The sequence below is a fragment of the Arachis stenosperma genome, chromosome 10 (genome assembly GCF_014773155.1).
Source record: "Arachis stenosperma cultivar V10309 chromosome 10, arast.V10309.gnm1.PFL2, whole genome shotgun sequence".
Lineage (NCBI taxonomy): Eukaryota > Viridiplantae > Streptophyta > Magnoliopsida > Fabales > Fabaceae > Arachis > Arachis stenosperma.
The window spans coordinates 37,529,385-37,543,518 of NC_080386.1; the positions used below are offsets into that span (position 1 = coordinate 37,529,385).

The 14,134-nt window shown below is 38.8% G+C and overlaps 1 non-coding gene across 1 annotated transcript; it reads left to right on the forward strand.

Moving 5' to 3' along the window:
• Positions 1-8,995: 8,995 nt before the first annotated feature.
• LOC130958351 (small nucleolar RNA R71) lies at positions 8,996-9,103 on the forward strand. The gene has a single exon (XR_009077478.1). It is a non-coding gene; the product is annotated as a small nucleolar RNA R71 (small nucleolar RNA).
• Positions 9,104-14,134: the final 5,031 nt, after the last annotated feature.

The following is a 14,134-nucleotide window of genomic DNA, read 5'->3' on the forward strand; positions in this document are numbered from 1 at the left end:
ACTAAAATAAAAGAAAAATATTTTTTCTATTTTAAATTAAAGTTAAAATTCGAAAATTAGGAGAAGAAATAAAATTAAAATTAAAATTTGAAATAATTAGTTAATTAAAAGGAATTTTCAAAAAGGGTGAGGAATTTTTGAAAATTAGAGAGAGAAAAGTAGTTAGGTAGTTTTGAAAAAGATAAGAAATAGAAAAACAAACAAAAAGTCAATTAGTTAGTTGAAAAAGATTTGAAAATCAATTTTGAAAAGATAAGAAGTTTGAAAAGATTTTGAAATTAAAGTTTGAAAAAGATATGATTTGAAAAAGATATGTTTGAAAAAGATATGATTGAAAAGATATGATTAAAAAGATATGATTGAAATTTATTTTTGAAAAAGATTTGAAAAGGAAATTAAAAAGATTTGATTTTTAAAATTAAAATTGACTACTTGACTAACAAGAAACTAAAAGTTATGATTCTAGAATTTAAAGATTGAACCTTTCTTAACAAGAAAGTAACAAGCTTCAAATTTTTGAATCAAAATATTAATTATTAGTGTAATTTTGAAAATAAAAGATAAAATTAAAAAAAAAGATTTTTGAAAATCAATTTTAAAGAGTTTTCGAAAATAATAAAAAATGAAAAAGATTTGATTTTTGAAAAAGATTTTGAAAAGATAGGATTTTTGAAATTGAAATCTTGACTTGACTAACAAGAAACAACTAATTTTAAAACTTTTTGACTAAGTCAACCCAAAGATTTCGAAATTTATGAGAGAAATAAGGAAAAGATATTTTTTATTTTTTTGAATTTAATGAGGAGAGAGAAAAATAACTAAATGACTCAAAACATAAAAATTATGAATCAAAACACATGATGCATGCAAGAACACTATGAATGTCAAGATGAACACCAAGAACACTTTGAAGATCATGATGAACATCAAGAACTTATTTTTGAAAAATTTTTCAAGAAAAAAAAAACATGCAAGACACCAAACTTAGAAATTTTTAATATTTAGACACTAAGAATTCAAAAATGCATATGAAAAACAAGAAAAGATACAAAACAAGAAAATATAAAGATCAAACAAGAAGACTTGTCAAGAACAACTTGAAGATCATGAAGAATACCATGCATGAGTTTTCAAAAATTTTTTAGAAAAATAAAAATATGCAATTGAAACCAAACTTAAAAATTGACTCTAGACTCAAATAAGAAACACAAAATATTTTTGGTTTTTATAATTTTATTAATTTTTTTGGATTTTTTTCAAAAATTATTTTTTTGAAAAATGAAAAAGAAGAAAAAATTTTCAAAGATTATTGAAAACTTTTTGAAAATAAAATAAAGGTTGAAACAAGAAGAAAATTACCTAATCTGAGCAACAAGATGAACCGTCAGTTGTCCAAACTCGAACAATCCCCATCAACGACGCCAAAAACTTGGTGCACGAAATTGTGATACACAATGGCGCCAACAACTTGGTATGCACAATTGTAATCTCACTTCTTTTTCACAACTTTGCACAACTAATCAGCAAGTGCACTGGGTCGTCCAAGTAATAAACCTTACGTGAGTAAGGGTCGATCCCACGGAGATTGTCGGCTTGAAGAAAGCTATGGTCACCTTGTAAATCTCAGTCAGGCGGATTCAAATGGTTATGGAGTTTTAATGATTAAAATATAAATAAACAGAAAATAAAGATAGAGATACTTATGTAAATCATTGGTGGGAATTTCAGATAAGTGTATGGAGATGCTTTATCCCTCTTGAATTTCTGCTTTCCTACTGCCTTCATCCAATCCTTCATACTCCTTTCTATGGCAAGCTGTATGTAGGGCGTCACCGTTGTCAATGGCTATGATGAGCGGATAATTTATACGCTTTTTGGCATTGTTTTTAGTATGTTTTTAGTATGATCTAGTTAGTTTTTAGTATATTTTTATTAGTTTTTAGTTAAAATTTACTTTTCTGGACTTTACTATGAGTTTGTGTATTTTTCTGTGATTTCAGGTATTTTCTGGCTGAAATTGAGGGTCCTGAGCAAAAATCTGATTCAGAGACTGAAAAGGACTGCAGATGCTGTTGGATTCTGACCTCCCTGCACTCGAAGTGGATTTTCTGGAGCTACAGAAGCCCAATTGGCACGCTCTCAACGGCATTGGAAAGTAGACATCCTGGGCTTTCCAGCAATGTATAATAGTCCATATTTTGCCCGAGATTTGATGGCCCAAACCGGCGTTGCAAATCAGCCTCAGAAATTCCAGCGTTTAACGCTGGAACTGGCATAAAACTTGGAGTTAAACGCCCAAACTGGCATAAAAGCTGGCGTTTAACTCCAGAAAAGGTCTCTACACGAAAATGCTTCATTGCTCAGCCCAAGCACACACCAAGTGGACCCAGAAGTGGATTTTTACGTCATTTACTCATTTCTGTACACCCTAGGTTACTAGTTTACTATTAATAGGATCTTTTGACATTGTATCTGTACCTCATGACACTTTACACGTTTCTTTGTATACTTTCCACAGTATGAGCCTCTAAACCCCATGGTTGGGGGTGAGGAGCTCTGCTGTGTCTTGATGGATTAATGCAATTACTACTGTTTCTTATTCAATCATGCTTGCTTCCGTTCTAAGATATCACTTGTTCTTAAACCGGATGAATGTGATGATCCGTGACTGGTGCACGAAATTGTGATCAATACTTTTCACAGTTCAAATAATCCCCGGTAATGAATCCAAAAACCTTGTGCTCAATACCATGGCATAAACACAACTTCGCACAACTAACCAACAAGTGCACTGGGTCGTCCAAGTAATAAACCTTACGCGAGTAAGGGTCGATCCCACGGAGATTGTTGGTATGAAGCAAGCTATGGTCACCTTGTAAATCTCAGTCAGGCAGACTCAAATGGGTATAGTGATAAACGAATAAAGCATAAAGATAAAGATAGAGATACTTATGTATATCATTGGCAAGAGCTTCAGATAAGCGTATGAAGATGCCTTCCCTTTCGTCTCTCTGCTTTCCTACAGTCTTCATCCAATCCTTCTTACTCCTTTCCATGGCAAGCTCATGTAGGGTTTCACCGTTGTCAGTGGCTACCTCCCATCCTCTCAGTGAAAATGTTCCTATGCTCTGTCACAGCATATGGCTAATCAGCTGTCAGTTCTCGGTCAGGCCGGAATAAAATCCATCGATCCTTTTGCGTCTGTCACTAACGCCCCGCCTGCTAGGAGTTTGAAGCACGTCACAGTCATTCAATCATTGAATCCTACTCAGAATACCACATACAAGGTTTAGACCTTCCGGATTCTCTTGAATGCCGCCATCAGTTCTCGCCTATACCACGAAGACTCTGATCTCACGGAATGGCTGGCTCGTTTGTCAGGCGAGCACTCGGTTGTCAGGTGATCAACCATGCATCGTGTATCAGGAATCCAAGAGATAAACACTAGAGCCTTGATTACTTGTAGAACAAGAGTGGTTGTCAGTCACCTTGTTCATGAGTGAGAATGATGATGAGTGTCACGGATCATCACATTCATCAAGTTTGAAGAACAAGTGATATCTTGGAACAAGAACAAGCGGAATTGAATAGAAGAACAATAGTAATTGCATTAATACTCGAGGTACAGCAGAGCTCCACACCTTAATCTATGGTGTGTAGAAACTCCACCGTTAAAAATACATAAGAACAAGGTCTAGGCATGGCCGTGAGGCCAGCCTCCCAATGATCAAAAGATTCAAAGATCTCAAGATCTCAAGATGTCTAATACAATAGTAAAAGGTCCTACTTATAGAAAACTAGTAGCCTAAGGTGTACAAAGATGAGTAAATGACATAAAAATCCACTTCCGGGCCCACTTGGTGTGTGCTTGGGCTGAGCAATGAAGCATTTTCGTGTAGAGACTCTCCTTGGAGTTAAACGCCAGCTTTTATGCCAGTTTGGGCGTTTAACTCCCATTTAGGTGCCAGTTCCGGCGTTTAACGCTGGAATTCCTGAGGGTGACTTTGAACGCCGATTTAGGCCATCAAATCTTGGGCAAAGTATGAACTATCATATATTGCTGGAAAGCCCAGGATGTCTACTTTCCAAAGCCGTTGAGAGCGCGCCAATTGGGCTTCTGTAGCTCCAGAAAATCTACTTCGAGTGCAGGGAGGTCAGAATCCAACAGCATCTGCAGTCCTTTTGAGTCTCTGGATCAGATTTTTGCTCAGATCCCTCAATTTCAGCCAGAAAATACCTGAAATCACAGAAAAACACACAAACTCATAGTAAAGTCCAGAAAAGTGAATTTTAACTAAAAACTAATAAAAATATGATGAAAACTAACTAAAAGATACTAAAAACATACTAAAAACAATGCCAAAAAGCGTACAAATTATCCGCTCATCACAACACCAAACTTAAATTGTTGCTTGTCCCCAAGCAACTGAAGATCAAATAGGATAAAAAGAAGAGAATATGCAATGAACTCCAAAAACATCTATGAAGATCAGCATTAATTAGATGAGCGGGGCTTTTAGCTTTTTGCCTCTGAATAGTTTTGGCATCTCACTTTATCCTTTGGAATTCAGAATGATTGGCTTCTTTAGGAACTCAGAGTCCAGATAGTGTTATTGATTCTCCTAGTTAAGTATGATGATTCTTGAACACAGCTACTTATTGAGTCTTGGCCGTGGCCCAAAGCACTCTGTCTTCCAGTATTACCACCGGATACATACATGCCACATACACATAATTGGGTGAACTTTTTCAGATTGTGACTCAGCTTTGCTAAAGTCCCCAATTAGAGGTGTCCAGGGTTCTTAAGCACACTCTTATTGCCTTGGATCACAACTTTATTTCTTTCTTTCTCTTTTCTTTTTTTTTCTTTCTTTTTCGTTTTTTTTTTCGCTTGCTTCTCTTTTTTTTTTTGTATTCACTGCTTTTTCTTGCTTCAAGAATCATTTTTATGATTTTTCAGATCCTCAGTAACATGTCTCCTTTTTCATCATTCTTTCAAGAGCCAGTATTCATGAACCACAAATTCAAAAGACATATGCACTGTTCAAGCATACATTCATAGAACAAAAGTGTTGCCACCACATCAAAATAATTAAACTGTTATAAAATTCAAAATTCATGCAATTCTTTTCTTTTTTCAATCAAGAACAATCTCTAAGAAAGGTGATGGATTCATAGGACATTCATAACTTTAAGGCATAGACACTAAGACACTAATGATCACAAGACACAAACATGGATAACATAAGCATGAAAATTTCGAAAAACAAGAAAATAAAGAACAAGGAGATTAAAGAACGGGTCCACCTTAGTGATGGCGCTTGTTTCTTCCTCTTGAAGGTCTTATGGAGTGCTTGAGCTCCTCAATGTCTTCCTTGTCTTTGTTGCTCCTCTCTCATGATTCTTTGATCTTCTCTAATTTCATGGAGGAGAATGGAGTGTTCTTGGTGCTCCACCCTTAGTTGTCCCATGTTGGAACTCAATTCTCCTAGGGAGGTGTTAATTTGCTCCCAATAGTCTTGTGGAGGAAATTGCATCCCTTGAGGTATCTCAGGGATCTCATGATGAGAGGGATCTCTTGTTTGCTCCATCCTTTTCTTGGTGATGGGCTTGTCCTCATCAATGGGGGTGTCTCCTTCTATGTCAACTCCTACTGAATAACAGAGGTGACAAATGAGATGAGGAAAGGCTAACCTTGCCAAGGTGGAAGACTTGTCCGCCACCTTGTAGAGTTCTTGGGCTATGACCTCATGAACTTCCACTTCTTCTCCAATCATGATGCTATGAATCATGATGGCCCGGTCTAGAGTAACTTCGGACCGGTTGCTATGGGAATGATTGAGCGTTGGATAAACTCCAACCATCCTCTAGCCACGGGCTTGAGGTCATGCCTTCTCAATTGAACCGGCTTCCCTCTTGAATCTCTCTTCCATTGTGCGCCCTCTTCACATATAACTGTGAGGACTTGGTCCAACCTTTGATCAAAGTTGACCCTTCTAGTGTAAGGATGTTCATCTCCTTGCATCATGGGCAAGTTGAATGCTAACCTTACATTTTCCGGACTAAAATCCAAGTATTTCCCCCGAACCATTGTAAGATAATTCTTTGGATCCGGGTTCACACTTTGATCATGGTTCTTGGTGATCCATGCATTGGCATAGAACTCTTGAACCATCAAGATTCCAACTTGTTGAATGGGGTTGGTAAGCACTTCCCAACCTCTTCTTCGGATCTCATGGCGGATCTCCAGATATTCACCTTTTTTGAGTGAAAAGGGGACCTCGGGGATCACCTTCTTCAAGGCCACAACATCATAGAAGTGGTCTTGATGCACCCTTGAGATGAATCTATCCATCTCCCATGACTCGGAGGTGGAAGCTTTTGCCTTCCCTTTCCTCTTTCTAGAGGTTTCTCCGGCCTTGGATGCCATAAATGGTTATGGAAAAACGAAAAAGCAACGCTTTTACCACACCAAACTTAAAAGGTTTGCTCGTCCTCGAGCAAAAGAAGAAAGAAGAGAGTAGAAGAAGAAGAAATGAGGAAGAAGGGGATGGCTTTGTATTCGGCCAAAGAGGGGGAGAAGTGGTGTTTAGGTTGTGTGAAAATGAAGGGGTGAAGAAGGGTTTATATAGGAGAGGGGGGAGATGGGGTTCGGCCATTATGGGTGGGTTTGGGAGGGAAATAGGTTTGAATTTGAAGGGTGAGGTTGGTGGGGTTTTATGAAGGATGGATGTAAGTGGTGAAGAGAAAGATGGGATTTGATAGGTGAAGGGTTTTTGGGGAAGAGGTATTGAGGTGATTGGTGAATGGGTGAAGAAGAGAGAGAGTGGTGGGGTTGGTGGGGGTCCTGTGGGGTCCACAGATCCTGTGGTGTCAAGGAAAAGTCATCCCTGCACCAAATGGCATTCAAAATCACGTTTTGAGTCATTTCTGGCGTTAAACGCCGGGCTGGTGCCCATTCCTGGCGTTTAACGCCAGGTTCTTGCCCTTTTCTGGCGTTTAACGCCAGTCTGGTGCCCCTTTCTGGCGTTAAACGCCCAGAATGGTGCCAGACTGGGCGTTAAACGCCCAACTGCTAGCCTCACTGGCGTTTAAACGCCAGTGGGTTCTTCCTCCAGGGTGTGCTATTTTTCCTGTTTTTCATTCTGTTTTTTTCTTTTTCAATTGATTTTGTGTCTTCTTATGATCATCAATCTACAAAAAACATAAAATAACAAAAGAAAATATATAAAATATAATCATTGGGTTGCCTCCCAACAAGCGCTTCTTTAATGTCAGTAGCTTGACAGAGGGCTCTCATGGAGCCTCACAGATACTCAGAGCAATGTTGGAACCTCCCAACACCAAACTTAGAGTTTGAATGTGGGGGTTCAACACCAAACTTAGAGTTTGGTTGTGGCCTCCCAACACCAAACTTAGAGTTTGACTGTGGGGGCTCTGCTTGTCTCTGATTTAAGAGAAGCTCTTCATGCTTCCTCTCCATGATGACAGAGGGATATCCTTGAGCCTTAAACACAAAGGATTCTTCATTCACTTGAATGATCAGTTCACCTCCATCAACATCAATCACAGCCTTTGCTGTGGCTAGGAAGGGTCTGCCAAGGATGATGGATTCATCCATGCACTTCCCAGTCTCTAGGACTATGAAATCAGTAGGGATGTAATGGTCTTCAACTTTTACCAAAACATTCTCTACAAGTCCATGAGCTTGTTTTCTTGAGTTGTCTGCCATCTCTAGTGAGATTCTTGCAGCTTGTACCTCAAAGATCCCTAGCTTCTCTATTACAGAGAGAGGCATGAGGTTTAAACTTGACCCTAAGTCACACAAAGCCTTCTTGAAGGTCATGGTGCCTATGGTACAAGGTATTGAAAACTTCCCAGGATCTTGTTTCTTTTGAGGTAATTTCTGCTTAGACAAGTCATCCAGTTCTTTGGTGAGCAAAGGAGGTTCATCCTCCCAAGTCTCATTTCCAAATAGCTTGTCATTAAGCTTCATGATTGCTCCAAGATATTTAGCAACTTGCTCTTCAGTGACATACTCATCCTCTTCAGAAGAGGAATACTCATCAGAGCTCATGAAAGGCAGAAGTAAGTCCAATGGAATCTCTATGGTCTCATTTTGAGCCTCAGATTCCCATGGTTCCTCATTGGGGAACTTACTGGAGGCTAGTGCACGCCCACTGAGGTCTTCTTCAGTGGCGTTCACTTCCTCTCCTTCCTCTCCAGATTCAGCCATGGTTATGGCTTTGCACTCTCCTTTTGGATTTTCTTCTGTATTGCTTGGAAGAGTACTTGGAGGGAGTTCAGTAATTTTCTTGCTCAGCTGTCCCACTTGTGCCTCCAAATTTCTAATGGAGGACCTTGTTTCAGTCATGAAACTTTGAGTGGTCTTGATTAGATCAGAGACCATGGTTGCTAAGTCAGAGGTATTCTGCTTAGAGTTCTCTGTCTGTTGCTGAGAAGATGATGGAAAAGGCTTGCCATTGCCAAACCTGTTTCTTCCACCATTGTTGTTGTTGAAACCTTGTTGAGGTTTCTCTTGATTCTTCCATGAGAAATTTGGGTGGTTTCTCCATGAAGAATTATAGGTGTTTCCATAGGGTTCTCCTAGGTAATTCACCTCTTCCATTGAAGGGTTCTCAGGATCATAAGCTTCTTCTTCAGATGAAGCATCCTTAGTACTGCTTGGTGCATTTTGCATTCCAGACAGACTTTGAGAAATCAAATTGACTTGTTGAGTCAATATCTTGTTCTGAGCCAATATGGCATTCAGAGCATCAATCTCAAGAACTCCTTTCTTCTGATTAGTCCCATTGTTCACAGGATTCCTTTCAGAAGTGTACATGAATTGGTTATTTGCAACCATTTCAATGAGCTCTTGAGCCTCTGTAGGCGTCTTCTTCAGATGAAGAGATCCTCCAGCAGAGCTATCCAAAGACATCTTGGATAGTTCAGAGAGACCATCATAGAAAATACCTATGATGCTCCATTCAGAAAGCATGTCTGAAGGACATTTTCTGATTAATTGTTTGTATCTTTCCCAAGCTTCATAGAGGGATTCTCCATCCTTCTGTCTGAAGGTTTGGACTTCCACTCTAAGCTTACTCAATTTTTGAGGTGGAAAGAACTTTGCCAAGAAGGCATTGACTAGCTTTTCCCAAGAGTCCAGGCTTTCTTTAGGTTGAGAGTCCAACCATATTCTAGCTCTGTCTCTTACAGCAAAAGGGAATAGCATCAGTCTGTAGACCTCAGGGTCAACCCCATTAGTCTTGATTGTGTCACAGATTTGCAAGAGCTCAGCTAAAAACTGATGAGGATCTTCCAATGGAAGTCCATGGAACTTGCAATTCTGTTGCATTAGAGAAACTAATTGAGGCTTAAGCTCAAAGTTGTTTGCTCCAATGGCAGGGATAGAGATGCTTCTCCCATAGAAATTGGGAGTAGGTGCAGTAAAGTCACCCAGCACCTTCCTTGCATTGTTGGCATTGTTGTTGTTTTCGGCTGCCATGGGTTCTTCTTCTTTGAAGAATTCGGTCAGGTCCTCAACAGAGAGTTGTGCCTTAGCTTCTCTTAGCTTTCGCTTCAAGGTCCTTTTAGGTTCAGGGTCAGCTTCAACAAGAATGCCTTTGTCTCTGCTCCTGCTCATATGAAAGAGAAGAGAACAAGAAAATGTGGATTCCTCTATGTCACAGTATAGAGATTCTTTGAGGTGTCAGAGGAAAAGAAAAATAGAAGAAAGAACAAGAAGAATTCGAACTTGATTAGATAGAGTTCGAATTGTGCATTAAGAAGGAGTGGTACTCCATAAATAGAAGGATGTGGGAAGAGGGGAAGAGAATTTTCGAAAATTAATTAAAAAGTTTTTAAAATCATTTTGAAAAATTGATTGATTATTTTCGAAAACTCACAGTGGAAAAGGAATCAAGTGATTTTTGAAAAAAAATTTTGAAATTAGAGGTCAAAAAGATTTGATTGAAAACTATTTTGAAAAAAAAAATGAGGTTAAGAAGATATGATTGGTAAAAAAAATGTGATTGAGAAGATATGATTTGAAAACAATTTAAAAAAAAAGATTTGATTTTAAAAATTAATAACTTGGCTATCAAGAAAAGATATGATTCAAACATTAAACCTTTCTCAACAGAAAAGGCAACATACTTGAAATGTTGAATCAAATCATTAATTGTTAGCAAGTATCTTTGAAAAAGGAAAGAAATTGATTTTGAAAACATTTGATTGAAAAGATATGATTTGAAAAAGATTTGATTTTGAAAAACTTTGAAAACTTAAAAAAATTGATTTGAAAAACAAAATCTTCCCCCTAGTGCCATCCTGGCGTTAAACGCCCAGAATGGTATCCATTCTGGCGTTTAACGCCCAAAATGCTACCTTTTTGGGCGTTAAACGCCCAACCAGGTGCCCTGGCTGGCGTTTAAACGCCAGTCTGTCCTTCTTCACTGGGCGTTTTGAACGCCCAGTTTTTCTGTGTAATTCCTCTGCTGCATGTTCTGAATCTTCAGTCCCCTGTACTATTGACTTGAAAATAGAACCAAGATCAAATAAACAAGGCATGCAAAACACCAAACTTAAGATTAGACACTAGACTCAAACAAAAAACATAGAATATTTTTGGTTTTTATGATTTTGTAAATTTTTTTGTGTTTTTTTTTTCGAAAATTATATGGAAATAGAAAATAAAAGTTTCAGAATTCTTAATTTGGATTCCAGGAATCATTGCAATGCTAGTCTAAGACTCCGGTCCAGGAATTAGACATGGCTTCACAGCCAGCCAAGCTTTCAAAGAAAGCTTCGGTCCAAAACACTAGACATGGCCAATGGCCAGCCAAGCCTTAGCAGATCATTGCTCCAATAGCAAAATTGATAGAGATCAACAAGCTCTTGTGATGATCAGTTGAAGCCTCGGTCCAATAAGATTAGACATGGCTTCTCAGCCAGCCAGACTTCAACAGATCATCATGAAACACTAGAATTCATTCTTAAGAACTCTGAAGAAAAATACCTAATCTAAGCAACAAGATGAACCGTCAGTTGTCCATACACAAAACAATCCCCGGCAACGGCGCCAAAAACTTGGTGCACGAAATTGTGATCAATACTTTTCACAGTTCAAATAATCCCCGGTAATGAATCCAAAAACTTGGTGCTCAATACCATGGCATAAACACAACTTCGCACAACTAACCAGCAAGTGCACTGGGTCGTCCAAGTAATAAACCTTACGCGAGTAAGGGTCGATCCCACGGAGATTGTTGGTATGAAGCAAGCTATGGTCACCTTGTAAATCTCAGTCAGGCAGACTCAAATGGGTATAGTGATAAACGAATAAAGCATAAAGATAAAGATAGAGATACTTATGTATATCATTGGCAAGAGCTTCAGATAAGCGTATGAAGATGCCTTCCCTTTCGTCTCTCTGCTTTCCTACAGTCTTCATCCAATCCTTCTTACTCCTTTCCATGGCAAGCCATGTAGGTTTCACCGTTGTCAGTGGCTACCTCCCATCCTCTCATGAAAATGTTCCTATGCTCTGTCACAGCATATGGCTAATCAGCTGTCGGTTCTCGGTCAGGCCGGAATAAAATCCATCGATCCTTTTGCGTCTGTCACTAACGCCCCGCCTGCTAGGAGTTTGAAGCACGTCACAGTCATTCAATCATTGAATCCTACTCAGAATACCACAGACAAGGTTTAGACCTTCCGGATTCTTGAATGCCGCCATCAGTTCTCGCCTATACCCGAAGACTCTGATCTCACGGAATGGCTGGCTCGTTTGTCAGGCGAGCACTCGGTTGTCAGGCGATCAACCATGCATCGTGTATCAGGAATCCAAGAGATAAACACTAGAGCCTTGATTACTTGTAGAACAAGAGTGGTTGTCAGTCACCTTGTTCATGAGTGAGAATGATGATGAGTGTCACGGATCATCACATTCATCAAGTTTGAAGAACAAGTGATATCTTGGAACAAGAACAAGCGGAATTGAATAGAAGAACAATAGTAATTGCATTAATACTCGAGGTACAGCAGAGCTCCACACCTTAATCTATGTGTGTAGAAACCCGTTAAAAATACATAAGAACAAGGTCTAGGCATGGCCGTGAGGCCAGCCTCCCAATGATCAAAAGATTCAAAGATCTCAAGATCTCAAGATGTCTAATACAATAGTAAAAGGTCCTACTTATAGAAAACTAGTAGCCTAAGGTGTACAAAGATGAGTAAATGACATAAAAATCTACTTCCGGGCCCACTTGGTGTGTGCTTGGGCTGAGCAATGAAGCATTTTCGTATAGAGACTCTCCTTGGAGTTAAATGCCAGCTTTTATGCCAGTTTGGGCGTTTAACTCCCATTTAGGTGCCAGTTCCGGCGTTTAACGCTGGAATTCCTGAGGGTGACTTTGAACGCCGGTTTGGGCCATCAAATCTTGAGCAAAGTATGGACTATCATATATTGCTGGAAAGCCCAGGATGTCTACTTTCCAACGCCGTTGAGAGCGCGCCAATTGGGCTTCTGTAGCTCCAGAAAATCCACTTCGAGTGCAGGGAGGTCAGAATCCAACAGCATCTGCAGTCCTTTTGAGTCTCTGGATCAGATTTTTGCTCAGATCCCTCAATTTCAGCCAGAAAATATCTGAAATCACAGAAAAACACACAAACTCATAGTAAAGTCCAGAAAAGTGAATTTTAACTAAAAACTAATAAAAATATGATAAAAACTAACTAAAAGATACTAAAAACATACTAAAAACAATGCCAAAAAGCGTACAAATTATCCGCTCATCAGTGACACTCATCATCATTTTCAGCTATGAACGTGTGCCTGACAACCACCTCCGTTCTACCTTAGATTGAGTAGATATCTCTTGGATTCCTTAACCAGAATCTTCGTGGTATAAGCTAGAACTGATGGCGGCATTCAAGAGAATCCGGAAGGTCTAAACCTTGTCTGTGGTATTCTGAGTAGGATTCAATGATTGAATGACTGTGACGTGCTTCAAACTCCTAGCAGGCGGGGCGTTAGTGACAGACGCAAAAGAATCAATGGATTCTATTCCGGCCTGACCGAGAACCGACAGATGATTAGCTGCTGACAGAGCAGGAACGTTTTCACTGAGAGGATGGGAGGTAGCCACTGACAACGGTGAAACCCTACATACAGCTTGCCAGGAAGGAGCTTCGTGTTTGATGAAGAAAGACAGTAGGAAAGCAGAGATTCAGAAGATGGAGCATCTCCAAAAATCAACCTATTCTCCATTACTGCAAAACAAGTAACCATTTCATGTTCTTTTGCTTTTTACAATCAATCCTGATAATTTCTGATATCCTGACTAAGATTTACAAGATAACCATAGCTTGCTTCAAGCCGACAATCTCCGTGGGATCGACCCTTGCTCACGCAAGGTATTACTTGGACGACCCAGTGCACTTGCTGGTTAGTGGGCGGGATTGCAAAGTGTGATTGCAATTTCGTGCACCAAGTTTTGGCGCCGTTGCCGGGGATTGTTCGAGTTTGGACAACTGACGGCTTATCTTGTTGCTTAGATTAGGACTGTTTTGTTTTTATTGGTTTAGAGTCTTTTAGTCGAGTCTAGTTTCATATTCTAAGTTTGGTGTCAATTGCATGCTTTTACTTTTCTTTTTTCAATTTTGCATGCAGTCCCTTTTTTTGATCCGTAAAAATTCTAAGTTTGGTGTCCTCTTTGTGTTCTCTTAAATTTTCGAAAATTAGTATTTGATTTCTGAAAAGTTTAAGTTTGGTGTCATTTTGTTGTTTTTCTCTTTCCTCTTTTCAAAAATAAAATCTTTTTCATAAAATTTTTTTTCAATATCTTTTTAATGCTGTTTTCAAAATCTTTTTAATTAACTAACTGATTCAGTTCTCAATTTGCTTTGATCTTATTTCTTTTTGATTTTCGAATTTTTATTTAATTTTCTTTGTTTTATTTTATTTTTTTTCGTTTAACTCAAAAAAAAACAAAATTTATCTGTTTGCAATCATTATCATTTCCCTTTTGTCCATTTGGACCTAAGTGGGATTGATCAGTCCAAAAGGACTCTGGGGTCATATGCTAACCCCATTACAGCTGCATATGGGAGTAGCATCTGTACACCTCCC